A 26,400-nucleotide genomic window follows, 5' to 3' on the forward strand; every position below is an offset into this window, starting at 1 on the left:
TCCCCGAAGGTAGGGCAAATAGGCAACGCCCAAGTGGAGAATCCAATTATACCCCACTGTCGCCGCATAATTGGTGAATGGAGTAGCTGCACAGCTGATATGCAAGTAATTAGTCACTCAGGAACACCAATTGGCGGGAAGAATCCACATGTTTCAGGTATCGATGTATATAAGGATGACTTGCCAGACATTCAAACCGTATGCTCATACCGAAAAACAGTTGAAACACTGTGAGAGAGATAGAAACGAAACGCCATAACGACAACAAGGTATGTAGAACGCCCGATATGTAAGGTTATGTATAGCATGATCCGTATTAATTAGTTTTACTGTATGTATAGCCTGGTTTGCATTAATTAAACGTGTCCGCAATGCATAAAGTGGGGAAAGGTATTGATGTAGTGATGTCTTGCTGAGCATACTAACACTTGTAGAATCTGTGCATCCAGCAGTGGGACACAAGGTACACAGCACAGACACCAGAAGGGATGCTACATGAGGCCATTAAACAGAACAATGCCATACAACCCGCCGTCAGTGGTAGGGTATGTCCAACAAGGACGTGCCATAGCAGGGGATAGTATATGTTGATATACTGTCACAGCATGCATGTGTATGGGTAAATAATGTTAATGACATATGTAAGGTGGTCCAGCTGAGCAAGTATGCTTTGCATTATGGGATACTATGTGAAATATGTGTAATGTATAGTATTATAGGTAGATATGACAGATATTCTACACAGCATAACAGGCATATCATGCATACCACAGGTATCATCTATTGGTATGTACAATAACAGGATACATATGGCCTGTAGGTATGGGACATAGTAATAGCATGATAGCTAATCTAAATGGAAGGGCTACCAAGTAACCATGCACAAAGGTCATGTAATAGCAGCACAGGTGCATAGTGGGGTACTATGCAGTCTGTCAAGTCCATGTGTAAGCACAACTACAGTGTTCACACTAGTGGCACCTCTCCAGGGTAGTGTCCTGTGAAGAGCAGAGCCAGGTGTCATCTGCAACACTGCACAGTACAGCCACTGCAGTGATCCCAGGCCTACATGTGTCTCCCAACCACCAAGGGAGGTATCACATGAACAGTGCTACTGAGTGTCCCTGTGTGATGTACAGAGGACTTATGTTCCACAGCATGGTGAGTGTCCTGTTTGGGAATGTAACCCAGAAGCACATCCCACTCATTGTGGTGTGTGTGCACATATCCATGAGCATGTTGCTCACAGTGGCCTCTGCTTATGTTGCATATGAGGAGTATATCCATCAATAATGTTGTGGACATGGGCCCTGTCTGATCAGCAGAGGTCACCCCTGAGTATGTAGTATGCAAATGTGTACAAATGTGGTGTCCGTAGTGCAGCCGCATATTTAAACTGTCAGAGCTCAGTAAACGTCATGGCGTGTTAATGTTGTGGCATGTAAAGCTGTAGCTGTTGTGTAAGGTACACCCTAAATGGGGTGGTGTACCCTTGAATGTGTGTAGATGTCTTGAGTTCAGAGGTACAATGGGTGCCTATGTACCAGTTACACACCCAGTACAGATAGGTGTGGCCACGTAGAAGGATATCCACGCCACAGTGGCAATACGGTAACCACAGGAGTGGGTGTGACATATGTGTGTACTGCAAACATGTACAATGTGATATGTATGTAGGGGACTACCATCCATGTGATAGTCAGTGGGTGAATGGTGTAATGCAAAGGAGATGTGCATGCACCTTGTGTCATGCAGCTTGATGCCATGATAGTCATATTATGTATCTGTCACAGCGACACCAGTATGGTTGGAGTCAGTATCAGCTGGTGGAGCAATCATGGTGCATGGTATGTAGGGGTTCTAAAGCTAGGCAGGGAAAATCCCCTGTGCCAGCCTGTTCCGTAGGGAAGCATATACTTAACATGAGGGGCCCTATGACTGAGGACTGTGGTATGCCAAAGTACCTGACATGTAGTAGGTACTATGGTATGCTGGCCTCACTGTGTGTCCTGTCCATGAGCCACATAGCATAACATCCTGAGACACAGGGTATGATGTGCAGGTGGATGTGTATGTTGTCAATACCAAAATGAGGAATGGTGCTGAAAGGCAATGAGAGGACAATGTAGGATGTGTGGACTCCCGTACCATCAGCAACTGCCCTGGTAACTGTATGAAAGGAGTCCACCATGTGTAGGGGCCATGCTCTGGCCTTAACAAGCCCAACCCGGGTGGCAGCAGAGGACGGGAGACCAACAATGTCTCTGAGAATAACGTCCTTGATGATGTGCCCCATAGCCATACAGAACAGTCCAGTCAGGTGTTTAGGACTATAGTCCCACTCATGCAATGCAGTGCCACCTGTGTGTAGTGTGATAAATGCTGCTGTGTGCCATTCAGGGTCTACAATGTCTGAAACAAGGCTATTAATGAATATGGTGGCCTAGTGGGGAGACAAGTAATTCAGAGGTTGGTGGACATCACAGCCTGGGACGTTGGAAGGTGACATGGGGCCAGTGTCCCAGGACACATAGAGTGTAGGTCAGTACTGTGTAGGTGTGACCACAGGGACACCACAATGTTCATGTATGGATTGCGGCCCTGTAGTGAGTGAGAGGGTGTACTGTCAGCATTAAATCCATCCTCCAGCATGCTGTCAACAATACCTGGGTCTGCAATGTTCCTGAGTGACTGTTGTATGTGACAGCAGATGTGGGTGTTGCCATAGAATACTGACATACCACCATAATGCCTGGTGGTACACCCCGGAATGTGTGGCAGTCATGTTTACGTAGCTAGTCTTGGAGTATGTGATGAGGGACCCTGTGGCCCCACCACGGCTGACCAGTGAGCCACCCCACACATGGGAATGTACACCACTATGCAACAGCCTACACCTGTTGTTGTACATCATATGTCCATGGAACATGACCACCAGAGTGGCGTCTGTTATCTGGTGTGTACCATCATGGCTCTGTGTGGAATAGCATGATCCTTGCAGTTGTGTACATGCTAATTAAGTGCACTGGGGTATGTGTCAGCATTTGTATGTGCATTGTCCATCTGCACGGGTGTCATGATGTTAACAACCGCTGTCAGCAGATGTCTGTAGTCGGTGTAGTAGTACACATGTACTGTGTATGCTGTGATGGGTGTGTTTCCGGGATGTGGCTAACAAAGTAGATTAGCATATGTTCGGAATCCACCAATGAGGGGATAACCCCAGGTGTGTAACACCAGTCACATGGTGGTAGTGTTCATGCCAAGGGTAATGTAGGTCTTGGAGGTGGTGTGTATGTGTTGATCCAGCAGATTGGAGGGTATGACTCATGGATGTGTCAGTCCATGAATGGCTATCTCAGTGAAGTGTGGGGTAGTGTCAGTCACACATCAGTAGTAGCTGAGGCCCACTGTCCACTATACCACCATAGAAGGTATGTTACCCGTGGGGTATGATGTTGACTCTGTCGCTTGTTACAATGTGTATAGTGGTCCCGGACACAGTTAGTTGCACATGGAGCACCTCTGATGCATTGTGCTAAGCAACTTGCCAGGATGTGTGCAAAACATAGTGTTATATGGGAACCCCTCAGCTGTGGGTGTGCCGGTCCAGGTATGTGCCTGGAAGGTATGGTCCGTCTCTAACCTGTCATTGCAGGTGTGCTCTGCAGAGCCTACAGGCAGGTCCCAGTCACTGCAGAGATGTTGGAGCGATGCATTATAAGGTGTGCCTTGCCTGTGTGCGTCACAGGGGAAGATGCAAGCAATGTGTCACATGACCCCATGTCGCGCATGCCAGTTACCGCCCTGCCGGTGACAGTTATTGGAAACTGTGCAGGACAGGCAGTATAGCAGCAGCAAGAGCCTAGCTTGTGAGCTGTACTCCCAGGGCCGACAGGTACAAGTCATCTGTGCCACAGCATTGTGTTTGACCAGGACAGTCATAGCGGACAGATACCACATGCCTGTGGAATGACAATAGGAGCATAGGCAACTGTTGAAGTGACACAGTCGGTCATTGTACAGTGGTATCGTGTCTGGACGAATGCAAAATTCTCCCCAGGGCTAGGCCCACACCCTCAGGGCTATAAGACTGGTGAGCTATTGCATGTCCCTGCACACATAGTCTGTGAAGTGGCATCACAGGGCAGTCACACTAACATGGCCAATGACAGATATATCGTACCTGGTGAGGTGTGGCATGGGTGCATGGGTTATGTTGCAGAAGCAGTTACCCGACAGCAAGATGTAAGCGACTAACGCCTTGTGTAGCCTGCCGTGTGGAACTGCAGTGTGACACCCTACAGAGTCAGCTATGACTGGTGTGTTGTGAATGTTATAACACACTATTGGCTGTATGTGGTGGGCACACTTGAGTCTGTGGGCTATAAGCTGGTGATGTTGTCTTCCATGATGGGGGCTACCTCTGGTGCCTACAGTGAGTATGGAGACGTACTGCACAGGTTGTCCTCGTAGGTGTGGCCAGTGGTGTAGATTATGTGAGACTATGTGATGGGTGGGGTGTGTTGCGAATGTTACACTTCCCCAAATGACTGTCAGGTGCAGTCAGGGTTGGCGACAGCATTACCCCCAGCCATAGCTGTCAGCCTCCTGTCCCCAAAATGAGGAACATTAGCCCTCATACAGTGTGACAAATGGGCGAAACGTGGAACACTTACAACTGGCTTACTAACAGCATCAACTAGGAAGGGCATATGATGGCTAAAATAGGCTGGTCATACATATAAAACAGATATTCCAATGAATTACTATGATTCTCATCTATCTAGCCATGGCTAGCAGGTAAACTATGTACAACAATGAATGTGTGACAGACCCTTCCAATGTGGAACCTTGAGGAACGTGCACCTTTTAGTACCCCAAATGAGGTACGTTCCCCATAATGAGGTACACCTGAGAGCTATGGGCCCAGCACGGCTGCAGACGTGCATCCCTCACAGGCTGTAGTGCCGTATGTTGGGAAGTGAGCATTGAATGTGTACACGAGACAATTGCTCTATTGCCACATATATGACATATCCCTCATATAGACAGGCAGTAGCACTGGTACGTGACAGTTGGACATGCCTGTATATACAACCATGTCCCACAGGATATGTGCGTTACGTGTGTACAACAGCTGTCATACCTTAAGCAAGCTGGGAAGTGTAGGACAGCCAGTGTACCTGTGTGAAATGGTGTGGAATGGGTGCTATAGTAATCATTAGCTCATGACATGCTCACATGTTCTGAACAAGTGCCTAGCATGACCATACAATATAGATAGAGTGTTGGATAATATCAACCCACAAGTGGTGATGACAGTCATTTAGGGTGGCACCGCACTATAACCCTGTTGAGTATGGTGTGCATGTCCATGAACCATTAGCACTGTAGATGTTAGCAGTACAGATGTACAAGATAACATGTATATTTGATTACAAATACCTTTGCATGTCACAGGTGTGTTCCACCAGTGGCCTGTTGACAGACCCACAACTACAAAAGGTGCAAGAGTGACATGTGCACAGCACATCTGTGATAGATACAGTAGAACAGGGTTAATGTGTTGTACCCCACCCTCATTGTAGCCCATACCACACACACAAATGTTAGGCATCTGTGTATGTAAGGCTGTGAATGGCCATGACCTATCAGTTTAGCTGTGTCAGTGTTGTGAACAACATACAGAATGGGCTGTGTGTGTGAGGTGTGTGACATATGTGCACAGTCTAATGGATGATACCAGCAGTGTCACCGCTAGGTGAACATCCCTGTACCCATAAACTGCTTCCTAGGCTGTGGTCAACATTATGGACACTGTGTAAGGGATGGTGCTGTGCAGTGCACCCCCGACATGGTGACATCTCCAGGCCCCTTAGGTAGTCATCTGAGGTACCCATGTCATGTCAGGGTGCCATCCATAAGCACGGAGATCAGTGGCCAGGCATATACAGCACTGTGGTGATCAATATTGGATCACATACCACCTGTAAGGGGTAATGGCTATGCATGGATGTGCGATAGCCTTCACAATCCACACCTCTACTATGCAGCATGCCGTCTACCTTGCAGAAGGACATTTGGTACACCATGATGATGGACATGCTACATGTCCATATCCTGATCTATATGACATATGTCATGGACAGCCACCATCCTAATACTAGGATCGCCACAGGCTGGACAGATCCCTGTGCCATATATGTGACATACACCCGCCATACCATGCAACCCTGTCCATCAAAGCTGGAGATGTCATCCCAGTCATACATGGTGTGATGGCCACATGGTAGATGTACTATCAACTGACTGGATCAGTAATGTGGCACTGATGCAGCTTGCGGTGGCACAATGGCCATCTGTAACAGTGTGGAAACCATGCCCGCACATGCTATGGTTGATGACCATCCCTGCGAATGTCGTCTGACTATCCATTGTCCCATGTCTATCACATGTGTAATACAGGTGATCCGTGTCAGGATGTTGAACAGTTGTACAGTGCTGTGTAGATGTATATGGCAAAACACATGCATGTACAGGTGTCCATGCGTATGTGTGCACTGTCACTGCTCAAGTCCATTTGACATATACACAGCATCCAGGTCAACAGTAGTACCGTGGACACATCGAGGCATGTGCAGATAGGTAAGAACACAAGTGCAGGCAAATAGACATGCCCACAGCAAGGCAGCATTTACATGGAGTATGAACACTGTAATGAGGTGACACACATATATGGTGATGATATCCAATGCATAATGGGTGTGACATGTGTGACACAAACACGTCAGTCATGTCAGTGTCATGGTGCTTTGCAAAGATAACTGTGCAGATGCAGTAGATGTCATAGAAATGTATGTGCAGCAGTATCTCTGTACATCTCTGAAACTGTGACCTGTCACCATCATTATGTTTTACAGATAATGCCCGTACCGCCTCCCAGCATACACCCGCCAGGAGGATGATGTCCTCATCCCACAGCTCCATGACAACTATGACTTGTTGTTCAGCCATGTGCCACAGCATGCCCAGCAGCGGGATGACCTGTGGCAGGATCTACGCAGGAGGGTGAACAATATGGGTGGCCATAACGGCACCTACCAGCAGGTGCGCAGACACTGCATGGACCTGATACGACATGCAAAACAGCGTGCCACTGCAATCGCCAGGGAACAAGGTGGAACAGGTGGTGGGCCACCAACCCAGCCCCCACTCACACACACCGAGGAGTTACTGAGCAGTCTGGGGACACCCAGGGAACAGCATCCAGAAACATTAGCTGCCATCGTGGAGGTGGGTGTCTCCCAACCAATGAGCCTGGAGTTGCCTGGTAAGTCAGTAATGCACATATGGCTATTATATCCCATGTAGTTGCATGTGTCACTGTACATAATGTAAAGTAACAACATATGCCAGGTATGTGGACACACATGCTACATACTACAGTATGCTACGTTGTGTATGCGCACATGTGCATACTATATGCTATTACACAGGTGAATGTGTGCACATGCACAGTGCAACCTGTGGCTGTCATACAGTCATGGATAATGTTCATACTGGTGTGTCACCCCTATACAGGTACCTCTGGCGTGCCACACAGACATGGGTCTGTTGCAGGTGAGACTGTCATCAGTATCAGGCATGTTACAGTGTAGATCTATTTGCCATGTGGCCAGTTAACACTTGCACACCTGATGTTTGTTCCAGTCACGATATGCAGGTCGCACCACCATGCATTCACACACACCACCCATGTGCAATATATTCACACGTAATAATACACAGACTTGAAACCACAGTACTTGTCATTGCAACAAGTGTGGTCAGCTGTGCATACAATGGTGGAGGTGTTCTACAATGGAGGCATATGTAGTATGCATTGGAACAACATGTGTGGTACACACACAGTACCACACAGTGAGCTGTGATATGGGCAGCCCACAAGTGTCACCACTGTGTCATACGCCCCTGCATCGGGTGCACACATTGTGATGTGCCACCTGACATGTCCCAGACATGTAGTGTTCTGTCTGCAATATTGTCACACTATCACATGATGTATACCCCACATACCAAACATATGACCCGTTGTCTGCATAGACTTGTGGAATGTGACATATCTGACATGTATGAGTGTATGTCATATGGGACCACACAGACATGTGGAGAAGATGCCCATCACACACAATTGGCCACCACATGTGCACACATGGCCATGGGGGATGGCTAGAGACATGTAGCCACACAGTACATGGGATGTGTAATCACCCTGTTGCACATTGTCCACACATGGTCCAATTATAGCCTTAGTTGACCGATTATACAGTTGATGTGGTACAGTGGACAACCTAAAAGCCTGTGCACAGCTACTGGAGGTGTCACTGAAGTCTACCATATACGATCTGTCGAACATCACAACTGTGTTGCAGTTATGGCTATGCAATATGCACATATTATGCATTGTACAGCAACATACATCCCTCATGTTACCATGCAATGGCACAGTGTTTGTACTTCCCACTGTATAGCAATGTAGACGGCTCACACTACCCTCCCGTGCTCATGCACATTTGCTAAACATGCATTCTATCTGTAGGGCATACACACAACACTGCAATGTGAAGCCCGTTATTTGCTGTACATGTGTCAGGACACCATTGTGTCAAACATGTATGCATGTTAATGCACATGTCAGCAAATTACATGTCAAGTTCACGTCAGCCATGTGTACTGTTATCCTGTTCTGGGCCACATGGTGTATCATGAGGATGCATGCATACTACCATGATTGTGTGAACTGCATGGCTACTGATATGACACCTGCTTGCTGTAGTGTGCACCCCAGGGAGGTATGCTTACTAATACTATTAATGTCTGAGCTGCATGCCCTCTGCTCTACCGCAGGCATGCTGCATGCCATCTGACAAATCACATGCATGGTGTGTCTGTGTGTGTCTGTGTGTGTCTGTTTGTCTGTATGTGTCTGTGTGTGTCTGTGTGTGTGTGTGTGTGTGTGTGTGTGTGTGTGTGTCTGTGTGTGTGTGTGTCTGTGTGTGTGTGTGTGTGGTTGTCTGTGTCTATTGTACTTTACAGTATTTCTTTGCATTCACAGGTGATGTAGGCGCGTTACCCTCCTGCGGTTCATCAGATGTTAGTGTCCCCACAGATACTAGCGGTGATGAACATATGCATGAGGTACAGGCAGGGTTGTCAGGGGCTGAATCTGTGCCATTGGTTACCATCCCAGCTATGTCCCCCTCTTCCCCGCACACAGTTCTGCTGCCAACACATACCGCATCACCGGTGGCCATAGAGGAAGGACAGTCAGCGTCTGTTGGCGTGGAACAGGAACATGTGGTGGCTACAGAAGGTGTGTCTACACACCATGGTGTCAGTGTAATGACTGCAGATGTGCCACACAGGCATGTGGCCGGTGCTGCTCGTAGGAGGACCTCTGGCAGACATGCACCTGCAGGACAGACTGCAGCAGCTGGTATCACCAGACGCATGTTCCAGACTGTAATGGTGGCACAGGCACGTGCTAAACGGCAGAACAGAGAAGGGCAGAGGCTGCAGAGGGCTGCTATCCATACCCTAAATGACAACATCCAGGCATTGGCAAATGCTCAACAGCAGATTGCTAATGTTCTGGATAGGCAACTAGGTGAAATGGTCGGAATCCTTGACCGAGGCATGGCAATCCGCGAGCGGGAGCTGTCTGTGCTGGAACACCTGGTAGGAGTGACTCGTAGGCCACATGGATGTAGACTAGCAACACCACCTAGTGTAGGTCGACGTGAGCATGCCACCTCACATGCCCGCTCCCATAGTGCCAGTAGCAGTAGCAGTGCAGCTGCTGCTGCGCTGTCAACACCAGGACACAGCAGGCCATGTGGACGTGGCCCTGGATGGCCTCAGCGGGGACACGTTTCCAGCAGACATGTGTCGTCGGACAGTAGCCACTCTGTACCTCTACCTGGTAGTCCCCGTGCAACCCCAGGCAGGCACAGGTCACGTGGCCATGAATGGACACAGTGAGCTGTACATCCTGCACTGTACAATCTGGGGCTGTCAATTATACCCCGTGTAGGCATCACAAATGGCAGAACTGTGTACACACATACACGCACACAGCAAACACAACTGTAGGGCTCCACAACATCCACATGCATTCTGCACAGACATGTCCAGTCAACTCACTGGCCCTTACACACACACATGATGTTATCCATTGGTGCAGCCTATGCCCCTGGCAAACATATCATCCTGTGCATATGATGAAGCCTGTGCCGCATCCCTGTCATCCACACCATCGGTGCAGGGTTATGCACAAATATTCTGATGCACAGGGTGAACAGCATAGTGAGAGGTGTATGTAATACCTGTGTATGCATAGTGAGGGATGTGTATGTTGCAGTGGTTGTGTGCAGCCTATGCCCCTGGCAAACATATCACCCTGTGCATATGATGAAGCCTGTGCGCATCCCTGTCATCCACACCATCGGTGCAGGGTTATGCACAAATATTCTGATGCACAGGGTGAACAGCATAGTGAGAGGTGTATGTAATACCTGTGTATGCATAGAGGGATGTGTACGTTGCAGTGGTTGTGTGTGAATACTGAGTTGTGTATGTGACATAGGTTGTGTACTGTCGACATGCACCAGTCACACCATGTAGTGCAGGTGCAGCATGCATTGTGATGTGTTCACGGTATGTGTCTCGGTTACATCTGTAGCACCATGTTGGTTGTGATACCCTGGTTCCCTCCTATGGTGTACTTGCATGTGCCTACAGGTAGCAGTGTTTGCAGTCCCCCACGTGTAACTGTGGAGTACACACAGGCACGTCTGGCAATATCAGCATGCTACATGTACCTTCATCCTGACTGTTGGACACACAAACATGACACAGATGTCCGCACATATACTGCACCTGACGCATGTGGTCAGTGCCACAAGCTACACTGGACAGAGACGTGACATACATAGCAGAACACATTACAGGTATGGTGACATGGTGCAGGGGTTGTACACAGCGGCCTGGCCAATGATGATGTGAGGTGTCACTTGGTAGCTGGAGGCCACACTGTGCAGCAGTAGGAGCCTGTAACAGTACGTGAACATGGCCGCAGTCACGGGGTGTACACCACTATAATGCACACCCCATAGTGTGCAGCTGGGGACCCTTGCCTTTGTGGTCATCACCCTCACAGTACTATGCACCCACACGATGTGTCACAGAGAAGGGACATGCACAGGTAGCCAGTATGGCTGGGACCCATGGCATCAACAGGGTTGCGCAATGCATCACCATTACGGATTAGTCAACACGTGGGGCCAGTGATAATTTCCCACCGTATCTTAGCATACACACTCACACCAAGCACCAGACATACATACAGACACACACACACTGTGGTGACCACACATGTGTATATGGACAGCCGATGTGTGTGATGCACCTCACCGGCGAACGTCATGCTTCCCACACTGACGTATGTACAGTTTTCTACAATGGTGTACAGGGATGTGTAGCAACTGGGACATATTCCCTGTGATATGTGGCATCCCTGGTCACACATTCGGACACACATAGGTTCATAGGTTCATAGGTTCGTACTAGGCTATCTGCCCTAGGGCATTTATAAGCCTAGCCAGAGTGTATGTGGCTTACACCACCCCTTAGGATGAGAATACGCCCTTTTAGGGTTTAGTTTACTATGCCTCTGTCTAGTAGTGACAAAGAGATGACCCCCGGGGTAAACCTACAATCTCCCATCCACTCATCGAGATTTCTCTTGAATATAGTCAGTGAGGGGCTCTGCCTAACATGGACTGGGATTCTGTTCCAGAGTGTAGGGAGCCTCTGGGTTATGAATCTGTCCCTCCAGCACATTCTATTTATTTCTGTGTTGAGGTTTAAGTCACTTGTTCTCGTGGCTCTGATGGATTTGGATTTTCTGAGGTGGAGCATGTCCATTAATTCAGGATTGGACATGGCCTTGTACGTCAGGCACAGATCACCTCTGAGTAGGCGGTATCGCGACTGAATAGAGCTGGAGTTTTTCAGTCGGGCAGCATATGACATATGTTTAAGACCCTTTATCCTCTTGGTGAGGAACTTTTGGGGTCTTTCCAACTGCTGCAGGTGTCGGGTGAGATACATCCCAAATGGGGCATTGTACTCAATCATTGGCTTGATAAGAGAAGAGTACAGGGGGACAATGACCTCTCTTGATCTAGATGTGAATCCCTTGATTATAAGGTGGGCAATATAGAAGGTCTTCCTAACCACTTTGGCAATGTGAGTGTCAAATGAGAGGTTACTGTCAACCTGGGTCCCTAGGTCCCTGATTACCTCTTCCGTGCCAATGGATTACCGCCTATGTGGTAATTTGTCGGTACCTTGTTTTTCCCAAAGGGTATGACTATACATTTTTTGGCATTTAGCTTAAGGCCATGGCTCTGGCACCAATTCTCCATTTCTATGAGGCCTCTCTGAAGGATGTTTGTGTCCGCTGGAGTATCAATTATGGCGCCCAGTTTGCAGTCATCTGCGAACTTTGTCAGCCACAATCCTCCTATGTTTGCCTGTACCTCGGAAAAATAAATGCCGAACAAGAGGGGTCCCAGGACTGAGCCCTGTGGGACACAGCTTGTGACTGTCTTAGAGTCTGACATAGCTCCAGCAACTCTGACCCTGTGGGTTCTGTCCTTGAGCCAGTTTGCAACCCATCTTGTGACATATGGGTTTACATTTAAGCTGGTGAGTTTGTCTATGATGCCCGAGTGAGGTATTGTGTCAAAGGCTTTTGCAAGGTCAAGGTAGGCTGTGTGAACTGCCTTACCCTCATCAATGGCCTTAGTGACTGTTTCAAAAAGTCGACCAAGTTCAGAAGGCAGGATCTGCCCTTGACAAAGCCAAATTGGGTAGGATCCAATGTCTGTAGGTCCCCAATGTCTTTGTTTATGAGTTCCATAATGATCCTCTCCATAGCTTTGCAGACCAGGCTCGTCAGGCTTATGGGTAATTTCAGGGTCCGTAGAAGCACCGCCTTTGTGAAGTGGGACCACTGTTGCCATCGCCACTCTTTGGAGTGCGTATCCTGTGGTAAGGCTAAGATTAAACAGCAGCCTTATGTGTGGGTTTAGTTCCTCTTGGAGTTCATGTAGCACACAGCCGGGACACCATCTGGTCCCATTGATGCTGTGTTTTTAGCTTTAGAGAGGTTCTCACCTGGGCATCTGAGATGTTAGGGAGGTTACACTCTGCTGGGATAGTTATTTCACCTTTTTGGGGGGGGGGAGAAATTTGCACTGAACCTATCTGCCAGAATGTTGGCAATGTCAGTGGGTTCAGTGTATTTTGTGTCATTTTGGACTAACTCTGAGCATATCTGGGAGTTTCCACCCAGGTTTCTAACATAGCTAAAGAAGGCCTTGTGATTGTCTTTTGTGCCATTTGCGATTTTTCTCTCAAAGTTGGCCTTGGATGATTTTATGAGTGATCGTAGTTTTTGCTAGTACTGATCAGAGATGCCTTTCCTTTTAGGGATTTTGCTCTGTCATGTAGTAGCTTCCTCCTTCTGTTGTAAAGTTTGTTTATGGCTGGGGTCCACCAGACCAGTCGCCTGCCTTTGGGGAATGGGTCTTGGTTTTATTTGGGATTGCATGATCCATGCATTCTTGAAGGTGCCCATAGAAGGCATTTGCAAGGGATTCAGCAGTGTGGGTTGTGGTTTCCACTGGCCCAGGGGCCTTGAAAGATACCACTTCAGTCTTGAGAAGTGTGAAGTTTGCTTTGAGAAGTTCTTCACTGTGGTCTTTTGTGCAGGGGTGGGGGCGGGATGTGGATTTCCAGTGAGATTAATTTATGGTCTGATCTTACCAAAGAGGGATGTACTTCGGTGTGGAGCATTTTGTCCCCATGTTTGTGATGATCAGGTCTAGTATATTGTCTCCTCTTGTGGGAATGGTGACTAGTTGTTCCATTGCATTTGAGTTTATGAATTCTAAGAACCTTTGGGCTAGAGTGTTGGGGCTTGAGTAATGTTCCCAGTCTATGTTTGGGTAGTTGAAGTCTCCCAAAATGATGGTATTTGGAGAGACATTCATACTCTCCAGTGTCTTCAGGAAGGCTGTGTGGGGTTCCTGAGTTTGAGAGGGTGGTCTATAGCATGCTACAAATTGCAAGGCAGTTTTGCCTATGGTTAGTTGCACCTGGATAGTCTCCGATGCTTCATGCGTTGCCACTAACCTGGAGGTGTGGGTATCTTTGATGAAAATGGATACTCCCCCTCCTTTTGTGGTTCTGTCAAGTTTTGGGGGCGGAAAGCATGATATGAGGTAAAACCTGATAGTGCTGGGGTGCTCTCAGGAGCCTTGAGCCAGGTTTCAGTCACTGCACAGACATCGATGTTCTCCATACTGAGAAGGGCTTAGAGGCGTGCATCTTGAGGTTTAGACTTCTGGCATTGAGCAGCATTACCCTTAGTTTTTCCACTTGTGTTTTCTAGGGAGGTAGGTTTGTCATTTGAGCCTTGCCTAAAAGGCACTATGGGGGTGCAAGAGCCTTGGCCAATATCCGGAAGCCCAGGGGTGACAGGTGCAAACCATCCCTTGAAGCAGCGTGGCTTGTCAAGCATGTCATCCCAAGCAGACAGACACTGGATCCCCTTAGAATGACACCAGTAATTAAGCCAATTGTTAAAACTGATCATTTTGTCTTTGTACTGTGGCATCATTCTTGGTGAGAGTAAGATGCTGCTCAGGGTCAGGGTCATACCGGCCTGGGCTACATAATCAGAGAGCTCCTCAATGTCTCTTTTCATGTAGTCCAGGAGGTGTCTCAGGTCGTTTACACCTGCATGTACAATGACTGAGTCATATTTGTACTTGCTGTGGAGTGACCTGAGTGCTTGCATTATGTGGCGGATTCTAGCTCCCGACAGGCAGCTTACTGTGACCCTCTCCTTGTTCAGTCTGGTGGCGGGGCGTCAGTGTGCCTGACTATGGAGTCACCTATTACAAGTGTGTCTGGCATGTTGTTTGGCCTTAAGGGCTGTGACTGTTTAGCACACTGACTTTGTGAACTATGTGTTGCATTTGCTATGTCTTGAGGTGGTGGTTGCTTGGGTGTCTGCTTTGGAGGCCTCTGTTGTTTTGGTAGATTTTTAATCAGCGCCGCCGAGTATGTTTTTGTGTGTTTATGTGTTTGGTTTGCAGTTGTGATAGTTCTATGTGAGACTGGGTTTGTGGTGTGCGTGGTTGCCTTCTCCTGACTGGTCTTGCCAGTACTGAATTGAGAGAGCTCAGCCTCCAGTTTGGCTATATAGTTGCATCTCTCATATATTTGTATTTGTTGGGAGGAGGAGGGTTGTCTGTGTACATGAGGCAATTGTAACATTGCCTCAAGATTCTAGATTCACCAGCTGAACAGGAGAGGGCGCTAGCAACTGACCCTTGACATGCTAGAAATAGTGAAAAGATTGCTGTGTAACTGAGTCAGAAAGGACCTATAGGAAATGGGTACTCAACAGAATTTAGGTGAATGAAGTACTTTTCGTTTGTTTAAGAGTGCTTTACATGTATACAAAATGCTTTTTAGGAGCAAGTGCTGAGCTTTTCAGATAGAGTATAGGCTGTTTAGATTGCAAGTAGAACAGTTCTAAGGGAAAATTGAACAGCAGACTTGGAGCCAGAAAAAGTTTAACCAAGTTTAACCTTGTTTAACCGGCTGCGCTATGTGCGACAGCAAAGCCGTGCAAAGGCGGATTTTAAGCAGTGAACTACAAAAGAGCTAGGAATGGTCCCAAACAACCAATTACTAACAGCTTCTTGTGCTGAGGTCACTTCCCCCAAGGATAGGTAGGCTGCTCAAGGCTCCCCACTCCCACTGGTGAGCAAAGAAACTTCCTTTTATCCAAGTAAGGTAATAGACAACACAGGAACTACACCACAGCCCAGAATACAGCAATGCCTGTATACTGGTCTCAACTAGTCAAAAAAGGCGGGAAAACAAGGATTATTTTTTTTGTTTTTTTGGTTTTTTTTTTGCAGAAATACAAAGAAAATGCAGAGACAGTGATAAATTAGTTACACAGGCTAGCACACTTTAGTGGGCAGCATCCACAGTTCAATTAAACAAACAAACAAGCAAACTTTCGACTAAATTCGACTAAATGTAACTTTAAGTGCAATTTTTAAAATAAATGCAGTAATCAGTAAAAAAACAGTTCAGGCTAGTTTAAAGTAAGCAGCAGAAGCTATTTTCAGTGAAAAAAAGCAAAGATACTTAAATCCAGAAAGTAGTCACTTTTTCGAGTTCCTTGCTGCTAGGACCACTCTGTAAACCCACGTGGAGCTTGTCTGAGCAGTAAAGACAGAAAAAAACAGCCAGAGGCAGATTTTAAGCAGTGAACTACAAAAGAGCTAGGAATGGTCCCAAACAACCAATTACTAACAGCTTCTTGTGCTGAGGTCACTTCCCCCAAGGACAGGTAGGCTGCTCAAGGCTCCCCACTCCCACTGGTGAGCAAAGAAACTTCCTTTTATCCAAGTAAGGTAATGGACAACACAGGAACTACACCACAGCCCAGAATACAGCAATGCCTGTATACTGGTCTAAACTAGTCGAGAAAGGCGGGAAAACAAGGATTATTTATTTTTTTTTTTTGCAGAAATACACAGAAAATGCAGAGACAGTGATAAATTAGTTACACAGGCTAGCACACTTTAGTGGGCAGCCTCCACAGTTCAATTAAACAAACAAACAAGCAAACTTTCAACTAAATTCGACTAAATGTAACTTTAAGTGCAATTTTAAAATAAATGCAGTAATCAGTAAAAACAGTTCAGGCTAGTTTAAAGTAAGCAGCAGAAGCTATTTTCAGTGAAAAAAGCAAAGATACTTAAATCCAGAAAGTAGTCGCTTTTTTGAGTTCCTTGCTGCTAGGACCACTCTGTAAACCCACGTGGAGCTTGTCTGAGCAGTATAGCCAGAAAAAAATGCCCAGAGGCAGATTTTAAGCAGTGAACTACAAAAGAGCTAGGAATGGTCTCAAACAACCAATTACTAACAGCTTCTTGTGCTGAGGTCACTTCCCCCAAGGATAGGTAGGCTGCTCAAGGCTCCCCACTCCCACTGGTGTGCAAAGAAACTTCCTTTTATCCAAGTAAGGTAATGGACAACACAGGAACTACACCACAGCCCAGAATACAGCAATGCCTGTATACTGGTCTAAACTAGTCGAAAAAGGCGGGAAAACAAGGATTATTTTTTTGGTTTTTTTGCAGAAATACACAGAAAATGCAGAGACAGTGATAAATTAGTTACACAGACATGGCAGTGCTGGGAATGATACACCAGCCATATGATGACACGTTTGATGGACATGCAGCGGTATTGATTGCATTATGTGTACCAACGCTATATCTGGCAAATGTGCTGCTATATACACACGAGAGGGTGTAGGTGTTACAGGTGCCATATGACATATAGTTGTTAACACCTGACTGCTGTGTATGCATTATGTCAGCACCGTCACGTAACAGCTACATAGCGTACAGTTAGCACATGGCATGATAGGATGGTGTGTGACACAACTGTGAGCCACCCCCTGCACACATACATCTAGTCAGGTGGTTCACCATGTTATGTACACACATCCCTCCATACGTGCTGTTTGTATGTCACCATATACAGATGTCAATGATGGGTCTGCATTGCGTCTGCATGTCGTAGGTAGGTGCAACTATGTTACGGACATCGGCCACTGCACATGCATGTTTGCTGCATGCACAGTACAGATGTCACATGTGTCTCCTGTTGCCATGTTTGTATGCATTGCTATTGTTGGACATGTGTGTTGACATACATAACACATGGACTGCGGTATGATATCATGGGTGTCACAGGCGACCAGTACAAGGGTATGTGTCCCGGTCAACACTGCTACCCCTGTAGTGTGAGCATTCAACAGACATGGGCCCACATTCAATTCGCATGTGTAGCACTGATTAGGCCAGTGTTATGCACGAGGTACATCAAAGGCCATGTATGTATGTGTTGTGTGTGCAGTCCATGCACACATCCACACAATCACATGTATGACATACCCAGATGTGTGTTCATTGGTGTACAGCAACAGTCAGGTGTCACAGCTGTGTAAGGGCCATGGTATGTCTTGAGCCGACCTGTTCATGTATACTGGTATCATTGCAATGCATAACATCTGTTGGATCCCTGTTGGTATGTGTGTACTCTGCACAGCTGATGTACACCGCTGTACAGCCCAGTGGTCATGTGTCACATGGTGTTGGACCGTAAGGCTGTATAGTGCTGCACCAACGACATGGTGCTGACTTGACAGCTACGGTATACACTGCAGTGTGTACGTGTGTGACCTGCACCTGTGACAGCTGTGATGGCAGCTGTGTGTGTACAAGTCACTGCATGTGTGACCGCCCTGTGCGTGAGGGCAGTTATACCTTACTGTGCCCTTCTGTGTGTACACTCCATCTGCATGCAAGATTGCCCTTTGCAACAGCTAAGTGTGTGAGCATGCCCAGTACACCGTTGCGTAGATGGACGCTCAGTACATTCCACACTGTGCCCCTCCATGATTAGACTCCGTGTGCATGCAAGATGGCCCTTTGCAACAGCTGTGTGAGCATGCCCAGTACGCCGTTGTGTAGATGGACGCACAGTACATTCCACACTGCGCCCCTCTGTGATTAGACTCCGTGTACATGCAAGATGGCCCTTTGCAAATGCTAAGTGTGTGAGCATGCCCAGTACGCCGTTGTGTAGATGGACACACAGTACATTCCACACTGCACCCTTCCGTGATTAGACTCCGTGTGCATGCAAGTTGGCCCTTTGCAACAGCTAAGTGTGTGAGCATGCCCAGTACACCATTGTGTAGATGGACACACAGTACATTCCAAACAGACGTGTGATACTAAGCATGTGGGCATGGCCATTGACATCCTGTATAGCCATGGTGGTCATCCAGGCACCAGATGTCCAATTTCAATGTCACGATGGATGCCTACATTGAACACACTTGTTGCTCTCTCGAAGGGTGTACTGTCTGTGGCGCATCCCGTATCTATTCAGTGTTGTTGTGCTCCGTAGATATTTAGTTGGCCCGTTGACAGCACTGGCATGTTTGTGTACGTCTACCTTGGGACGGTAATATGCTTTCAGACCGCTCACTCTCTAAACATTCCCTATGGGCATCTTTGCCTTTGCGGATGATGTCACCCACCTAGAAGTATGCCTCTGGGAGTGCTGTGTTCAGTAATCTTGGTAGCGCATTCTGTAAATGCGTAATGCTGTAGTGTGTTAGAGTAGGTAGGTGTGTGTTCAACTCCCGGCCCTTCCAAGTGTGTGTGTGGGTGTGTGTTTCCAGCTGCCTGGGGACACAGTAAAGCTTTTAGATGCCTCACAACACATACATTCCCTATCGGCGTCTTTGCCATTGCGGATGATGTCACCCACCTAGAAGTATGCCTCTGGGAGTGCTGTGTTCAGTAATCTTGGTAGCGCGTTCTGTAAATGTGTAATGCTGTAGTGTGTTAGAGTAGGTAGGTGTGTGTTCAACTCCCAGCCCTTCCAAGTGTGTGTGTGTGTTTCCAGCTGCCTGGGGGCACAGTAATGCTTTTAGATGCCTCACAACACATACATTCCCTATCAGCGTCTTTGCCTTTGCGGATGATGTCACCAACCTAGAAGTATGCCTCTGGGAGTGCTGTGTTCAGTAATCTCGGTAGCGCGTTCTGTAAATGCGTAATGCTGTAGTGTGTTAGAGTAGGTAGGTGTGTATTCAACTCCCGGCCCTTCCAAGCGTGTGTGTGTGTGTGTTTCCAGCTGCCTGGGGACACAGTAATGCTTTTAGATGCCTCACAACACATACATTCCCTATCGGTGTCTTTGCCTTTGTGGATGATGTCACCCACCTAGAAGTATGCCTCTGGGAGTGCTGTGTTCAGTAATCTCGGTAGCGCGTTCTGTAAATGCGTAATGCTGTAGTGTGTTAGAGTAGGTAGGTGTGTGTTCAACTCCCGGCCCTTTCAAGTGTGTGTGTGTGTGCGTGTGTGTGTGTGCGTTTCCAGCTCCCTGGGGACATAGTAATGCTTTTAGATGCCTCACAACACATGCATTCCCTATCGGCGTCTTTGCCTTTGCGGATGATGTCACCCACCTAGAAGTATGCCTCTGGGAGTGCTGTGTTCAGTAATCTCGGTAGCGCGTTCTGTAAATGCGTAATGCTGTAGTGTGTCAGAGTAGGTAGGTGTGTGTTCAACTCCCGGCCCTTCCAAGTGTCTGTGTGTGTGTGTGTGTGTGTGTGTGTTTCCAGCTGCCTGGGGACACAGTAATGCTTTTAGATGCCTCACAACACATACATTCTCTATTGACGTCTTTGCCTTTGCGGATGATGTCACCCACCTAGAAGTATGCCTCTGGGAGTGCTGTGCTCAGTAATCTCGGTAGCGCGTTCTGTAAATGCGTAATGCTGTAGTGTGTTAGAGTAGGTAGGTGTGTGTTCAACTCCCGGCCCTTCCAAGTGTGTGTGTGTGTGTGTGTGTGTGTGTGCATGTGTGTGTGCATGTGTGTGTGTGCATGTGTGTGTGTGTGTGTGTGTGTGTGTGTTTCCAGTTGCCTGGGGACACAGTAACGCTTTTAGATGCCTCACAACACATACATTCCCTATCGGTGTCTTTGCCTTTGCGGATGATGTCATCCACCTAGAAGTATGCCTCTGGGAGTGCTGTGTTCAGTAATCTTGGTAGCGCATTCTGTAAATGTGTAATGTGTAATGCTGTAGTGTGTCAGAGTAGGTAGGTGTGTGTTCAACTCCCGGCCCTTCCAAGTGTGTGTGTGTGTGTGTGTTTCCAGCTGCCTGGGGACACAGTAATGCTTTTAGATGCCTCACAACACATACATTCCCTATCGGCGTCTTTGCCTTTGCGGATGATGTCACCCACTTAGAAGTATGCCTCTGGGAGTGCTGTGTTCAGTAGTCTCAGTAGCGCATTCTGTAAATGCGTCATGTTGTAGTGTGACAGGGTAGTTAGGTGTAAGTTCAATTCCCAGGCCTGCCAGATGTGTGTGTGTGTGTGTGTGTGTGTGTGTGTGTGCATGCTCCCGTCCGCCTGGGGACTCAGGTTATGCTTTTAGATGCTTCGCAACACAGATGTTTCCTGCTGACGTCTTTGTCTTTGCGGATGTTGACACGCACCTAGTAGAATGCCTGTGTGTCTGCTGTGTTTAGTAATCTTGGTAACGTGTTCTGTAAATGCGTCATGCTGTAGTGTGATAGGGTAGTCATATGTAGGTTCGATTACCAGCCCTGCCGCGTGTGTGTGTGTGTATGTGTGTATGTCTGTATCTCTCTCTCTCTCTCTCTATATATAAAATCTATTTTCTGCCCATAACTCTGCTCTTGCATGGACAGCTGACTGTTTCATGTATCGCATATTTGCATAGCTTTCACATACCAATGGGGTATGTTGCAACTCCCAACATTGTCCATGCAACGTCCGTGTTATGGGCGGTGTTACACGCCCTTACAGGCGTTTACTGTATATCTTGGCAGACATCTATCCTTGCTGTACTCTCACTGTACTCACCACGGAGGCTTCATGTATCATGGCCTAGTTTTGATGTGTGTATGTCTATTTGTGCTGTGTGCATGGCTCTGGGTATGTCCCACTATCATCATTTGTAAAGATGATAGCCCTATAGGTTCTTCATGTAGACTGCTGTGTCATTTGACATGTCAGTACATACCTGCGGACAGTACTGCACGTCCTACTGCAGCGCATTTCATACCTTCTGCGTTATCTTGCAGTCGATATTGCTGTTTCCTCACACATGGATCTGTTTCTGTTCATACCACTCCATCTCCTAGAGCAAGTTGCTGGACAAGGCCTTATCTGATAGTGGGACACATAGGGGCAGTATTGACATGTTGCTCTTACAAACTTAGATAGTTGACATAATAATAGGTTTTGCATTAGTATGGCTTTTCTGTCGGATTTGGTGTCTTACTTACATGTTTGTCATTATTTCATGTCTTCAGTTATCATGAAAGTGCCAGAATGTTACTGTTGTTATGTGAAACACACCAAACATATGAGGCAGAACTCTGCACATTCTGCATAAATCTATACAGTTGCGGAGTATGTGTCTGTAACAAAATATCAACTTTCTGACACCAATACACACACTGTATGGTGGCATCACAGGCCACATGCCATTACATTTATATTGCAGGACACACCCACCCAGACAGTTGTATTCCTCACACAGGCCAACAGCTGCTTATCCACACTAATTGGTCTATCATGTACTGTATGTGTGCACCAGTATTTGTGCTTTCTGTCAGTGGCAGAGCTCACGTACATGTCTGGGGGACTGGACATTGTTACGGTGACACTGCATGACACCCTGAGGGACACATTACTTTTGTGTCTATTAACCTTCCACATTGACATGCACAGGGCATACTTTGTCATTCACATTTGTCGGAGTACATGTGTGTGTCTTGTACATGTTTTCTCATTTGTCCTGATGTCTTTCTTCTCACCTGTCCACCTAGTATCACTAGTTCTGTACATGTATTTTGGACAGATTACCTTCATACCCCTAACCTGTGCACATTATGGGTAAACGCCCTGACGTTTGACCTTGTTACATTTGTCATAGTGATGTGCCTTTCTGGTAAATTGCTGGCAAGGCATTACGGACTGTGCGGTAGATAATAGTGACTGACATTTCCATTACATGATTAGTAACACTCATAACATCCGTATTCATGGGTACGCCAGTATTCTCACAACGTTCTGACTTTATCTGGGGTATGTCTAATATAGTCCCTATTTGTATTTCATGTACTATGCCTTAGTGCAGCTGTGTTATTCTAACAGTTTGCCAGTTATGGGTACCATCTTGGTCGTACGCATGTCCATCCATGATAATCGCCTACATGACACTGATATAGGGCCCTACATATTGCCAAAATGGTTTCCGCAATATCCAGTGGATGGTTTGCCCCATTATTGAGAATATAGGCGTGTGCTATACCCACATCACTCCCATGGGGCGGGCCTATGAAATCCCTGCCAAACAACACCTAGGCCCATTTCTGCATACCCATGATTCCCATACCTGACAACCCCCTACAGTACCCATTACACATGTTTAATGTGCGGTACTGAAGTGTGGAGACACTTATATGCACTCCCCACTCTCCGGATATCAGTTCGTACATCATACATTCTATCGACACATGTGTCATCACCCTTGCACCTGATACTGTTGCATGTACAGCTATTTCGTATTTGCTGCGGTCGCTTCTTTTGCGTCAATGTCGGTTGACACTACGTAAGATTCAATTTTTGGAGTCCTGCAATGGACACCTATCTGCATGTTTAAAGTGTAGAACTTGCTGGACTGTCACTTTATGGCCAATGGTTTGGAATGCTGCAGTTTATTCACCTTTCCTGCATGTCTGTTTGTCTACCCATATTAGATATAACGTCACCTATTTATGTACATATGTCATATCTATGGGACATAAGTCTGTTGTGTATACATATATACATGTACAATCCTCATTTCGTAACTTGCTTTGGTTTACGTCTGTGGATTATGTGTATACACATATATCTATATCCATACCATACCTTTCCACTATACAGATTGTCGCAGAGTGTACAGCTGCTTGCCCCTTTATCTTCGCTGTGTTTTAAATAAACCTGTGTCTATCTGGCAATGTCGTGGCATTTCATTTGAGACTTACAGTGGGGATTTCTGGCAAGCAGTTCAGGTTATGACTGCATACCCTTCAGAGAATCCATGCTACTGACACACCCGTTATTCTATCCACTTTCTATGTTTGTTCTGGCACATATCTGGTGTTTGTCCCTATTTGTACTGGTAGATTGAATGGCTTTGTCCAGTTTCATACTTTACGAGGTTAACAGGTTTGAGCCATGTATAACTAACATGGTGGAAACAGCATTCATTTACTATGCTGTGAGTGGATCACACACGCACAGGCGCACTTGCATTTCCTTATTGTGGGTTACGCGCAGGTGCGCATGCATATCCTTATTGTGGGTTACATATGTTTACTAAGTCTTTGTGCTTATGTGGGCTTTATTACTTGTGACAGTACCAGTAATTATCTGTAATACGGTTAACGGACGTTTGCGAAACACACATTCACCTTTACATATTTAACTGTCTGTACAGCACAGACGCATTATATGTGCTGTAGTCGTTGTTCAACCGGGACTGCATTCACGTTGGCCGGATGCTGTAACCACTATACGTTTGGTGTTCTGACTCATTTATATGCATACCCATAGTACATAGCTACATTAACATATGCCTCACCGCTTCACTTACGTCACAGGCATCCATTCTCCTGCTGGGAAAAATGCGGTACTACATGTTACACATTCCCTATTCCCTACTGCTCTGGACCCACTCTGCATATTTCATCACTGCAGGGATATTCAGAACCCAAAGGCTTATAGTCCTGACACATACAGGTCTTTAATTGTCAGAGTGTTCATGTGGTGATCTGGGTTTAGGCTTGTCCGCCTGGTGAACGGAACTGCCCTGGCCATGTTCAAATGTCAGACAAAGCACATGGACAGGGTTTGTCCATTGTAAACATTTAATCTGTGTTTACAGACACAGGTGTTTGGGCACCTGTCAGCAGCTTATGATGATGGCAATACATAATATGGGTGGGGGCGGTTACGATACATAATCCACGGTGAGTGGTGTTCCCATTCACATTTGACTATTTCCTGTATTCATTCTTACGAGGGTTATTATTTTGCACATGACTTAACTATGAATTAACTACGGGTATGCAGTAGTACAGTCAACATATGTGACGGCTTGTTACAGTATATATGTACGGACCTCTGTAATACTGGGGACTACCCCACATCCTTCAACATTTCCTGCTTATGTACATACTATTATTCCATGAACTTTCAAAGCTTGTGAGAGCAGTAATTGCATCTGTCCCAATTTGTCCACCCATCCTTTTAGGCTTTGTCCAGGTTTTGTTGCTGTAATAGGTTGAGAGGTGGTGTCGGTATGTGATTGAGTTGAATATATACTGTCGATAATTCAGTGGGGAGTAGGGTTACCACTTGTTCCTCTTTGCGAGGGGTGGTCCCACTTTGGACAGTTGTGTCCTGCAACGACACCTAAAACATGGCAAATGTCCTGTGATTTTAAGACAATAATATATTTCTTAATTTCTGTACTAGTTGCATGATACAGGTATTTTGTATCTGGTACACATAACTATTATTTGGGATAGCATAAGCTATTCAAATGCTATGGCATTAGCTTTTATCTTGGCATACACATGTAATTCTGTACTTTGCACAGGCCGGGGGTATGTTTTATCCTGCAAATTCTCACATTTCTACAAGGGATGTCCCACCTTGGCCATCTGAACAGGTGGCAACCCTAGTGGGGTGACCTGCATGGTGGACAGCTGTTCCATCCTGCGTAGTATGAATTGCATGTCTGTATAGAAACTGAACAGTACCGTGACTACACATACATGTTTTGTCCAGGTGTGTACAGTAATGGACACCGTGGCGTGTAAACAACTCTGAGGTTTCAACAGGTTACTTATCCCACGCGGGATGTACACACATTTTGCCGTAACATTAACGCGCGGGCATTTGGATTTACGTACCTGTGATAGGATGTTTACAAATGTGGGATACATATTTGAAATCCGGACACTGCCTAGGACGATACTTCCTACTACATATTGGGAATACCCGCTATGTGTAGGTGTACGGATGCGCAAGGCTGGTAGCTGGATTTGGTGGACATTCGGACATGGGTGCGGGTTATGTGCTATACAGGAGTTGTTGCGTATTACATTTGCATGCATGGGTTCTACTTTTGGATATCCCGGTTCCGCATATAGCATCCTATGTGTATGTGATGGTTACGTTCCTGTTCATGTGTATAGCACATTTTAATATACATATGTTTGTGTGTGTTTGGTGTACAATATGGACTGTCAGGTTTTTTACGGTTGTTATATAGCCACAACTGCCCTGCTGTGTACTATCACTACCACTGTGGGACTGCTGGTGACCATACCCATGGGGCTAGACGTGTGTATTGGCGGCGCGCTGACATGATGTGCTTCACTTCCACTGGGTATAACTTCTGACAGTGCAGTACATTACGGACACACGATTTTAAATGTCATTTGTTCCATGGACGGAAACTCATATTATGTTGCATGCATTTCTGTTTGGTTCTCCAGTTTGTGTGGCCGGGAACTGTCTTGCATGCTTTGCATACATTTCATTATCCACGGACACT

Source organism: Protopterus annectens, chromosome 10.part0, assembly GCF_019279795.1.
Source record: "Protopterus annectens isolate FY-2018-M chromosome 10.part0, PAN1.0, whole genome shotgun sequence".
NCBI lineage: Eukaryota > Metazoa > Chordata > Ceratodontiformes > Protopteridae > Protopterus > Protopterus annectens.